A 2,842-nucleotide genomic window follows, 5' to 3' on the forward strand; every position below is an offset into this window, starting at 1 on the left:
GTGCAATAGAATGATCATTCAATATTATGAACCAACCACAATTATTCAGGACAGAATATATGCAACATTGGTCCATTTCACAAACATAAAGGCAGCCACTAATTATACAATTTGCTGAACAATTGATTACAAACGATTTTTCCTATGAACGTTCACAAATGATCGTTTGAGACCACTAATGGACAAAAATCTTCTAACCAATTTGATCAGATGAATGAAATCTATCCGAATTTTGGTTTCACGTCAATCTGATTGGATTGTTTAGGAGATTTTTGTCCATTAGCGGTCCCAAACGATCGTTTACTGTATGAACGTTCATAGGAAAAAATCATTCGTAATCGATCGTTCAGCAAATTGTATCATTAGTGGCCACCCTGAGATATGCCATCGAAAAACAACACAATCTCCTAAAGGCTCATACACACATCAGACTATAGTCTTTGGAAAATGAAAGATCATAGACCAATTTTACCCCCTTCCATGTAGTATGAGAGCCATACCTACAAAGTCTTTTCTATGGAGCTGAACTCCCCATCAGACAGAAATCTTTGCAAGATGCTGCACACAAAGATGCTGTAGACATTCAAAAGATCAGTATCTGCAAAAGATCTGTTCCTGCCAAAGATCCGTTCCTGCAAATTGCATTCATAGTCTATGAGATCTGCAGATCATCATACACACCTTGTTTAACAGACATTCATCTGCAGATCAGATAATCATCTGCAGATCTGAAAATCCATCCTGGTGGATCTGATCTGCAGATGAATGTCTGTTAAACAAGGTGTGTATGAGGATCTGCAGATCTCATAGACTATGAATGCAATTTGCAGGAACAGATCTTTTGCAGGAACAGATCTTTTGCAGGAACAGATCTTTTGTGTCTGTACAGCATCTGTGTGTGCAGCATCTTGCAAAGATTTTTTTCTGATGTGGAGTTCAGCTCCATAGAATAGACTGTGTAGGTATGGCTCTCATACTACATGGAAGGGGGTAAAATTGGTCTGTGATCTTTCATTTTCCAAAGACTATAGTCTGATGTGTGTATGAGCCTTTAGAGTGGAGGACGAGGGCTTGATCCCCTTGTGACGTCCTCCTGCGATATAAACCAGCATAACTCGCACAAAACTAAATTTGCATGAACAACCAATAGAAGAACGATAAAACAGTTAAAGGACACCAGAATTGAGAGGGATGTGGAGGCTGCCATATTTATTTCCTTTTAAACCTTGCAGATTGCCTAACAGGAAATAAATAGGGCAGCCTCCAAATTCTTCTCATTACACTTGTCCTTTAAGGATAGGATAGAAAAGGTGAAGAGAAGAGAAAGAAGAAGAAAACTACAAGATACTACAGAGACAGAGAGAGTTGTGTGCTGGCTGATAACCAGCCCCCGTAGTAGGGACAAAGCACCCTGGTAAGCAGCGCCGGATTTACCATAAGGCACTGTAGGCTCATGCCTACAGGCGTCTGATGATGGAAGGGCGGCTCATTTCCCTCCCTTCTTCCCTATGCCTAGTCCCGATGAGAGTGTAAATGAGTAGTTACTCACCCTGCTCTTTGCATTCCACTGACGAGATCTCCCTTTAGCCAGGGGTACCTCTAGCTTTAATACTGAGGTTTCACTAGGTACCTAATATTGAGGGTACTTCTGTCTAATACTAAGGGTCTCCTGTAGCTACCTGTGATGGGAAGGGAAGTAAGGGAGACATGACAGCTGGGACCGCCAGCTCACCCATGGTGCAGTTTGGCGGGTGTTTGTAGGTTCATGGAGCATGAAGTCTAAAGCACCAGGAAATCTGTGCCTATAGGCTCCTTTCGGTACCTAAATCTCAGTATGTTGCAGAACTTTATCCCAGTATTTGCCCATTATGGGCGGAGTCCCAGAAGATAGGATGTAATGACCCCGTCTGAGCACAGTCCCTCCAGCAGAGGGGCGAAAGAGAGCTGGAAACCATTTATGTAGCCACTCCAGAATTCTATTAGACATCATCATCATTTTATATGCCCGAATATACTCGTGTATAAGCCGGCCAGAGTATTAGCCAAGGCACACAGTTTTCCCTCAGATACAAGGAAAAAGTGATTGACCTCAGGGTTGCTCGTAAACTACGCCAGTGCGAATCTACGCATCGTAGTTCATAGACGAAGTTTAAAAACTATGTGTACGTATTTCCACGTAGTCGTATGCAAAACTTTGCCCGCTACCCGTAGTTGACGTATGTATTGCGAAGTCAACTACGTGTGCGGTAACTGCGTCTATACGGATCAATGCGCATGCGCAGAAATATTATTGCTCTTCTATACGTATACAATTCCGCATTGGAAGGTGGAATGTACGCATATATTAGTTCACCCATGTGCATAGTGAGCGGATTATTGCGGAAATTTTTCCGCATAAGGGCATAAGCATCCGCATAAACTACGCTTCACACTACGCGAAGCTTCCGTATTTTAACGCGTAGTCTACGAAATGCAAATGTAGCGAAGCTTCTGATTTCGTAGCCGTAGTTTGCGAAGCGTAATTGCGGAAAACTACGCATAGTTCCAGCGTAGCGAAGTTGGCTGACTACGGCCATCCCTAATTGACCCGCATATAAGCCGAGGATAGGAAATGTAGCAGCTCCTGCGTTTTAATAATTGAAATAAATGCCAAATAAAATGACATTATAGGAAGTCCCAGATAAGTAAAAGTGTTTTATAACTGCTCAGGTACACTTTACCTACTTCTCCACCACTGTTTTTTTTCCCTTCAAAACCAGAGCAATTTTCACATCATGCTCCTCCCATTCATTGGCCAATAACTTTATTCCTACTTATCACACTCAAATGACACACTCAAATG

The sequence above is a fragment of the Hyperolius riggenbachi genome, chromosome 12, assembly GCF_040937935.1.
Source record: "Hyperolius riggenbachi isolate aHypRig1 chromosome 12, aHypRig1.pri, whole genome shotgun sequence".
Classification (NCBI taxonomy): domain Eukaryota; kingdom Metazoa; phylum Chordata; class Amphibia; order Anura; family Hyperoliidae; genus Hyperolius; species Hyperolius riggenbachi.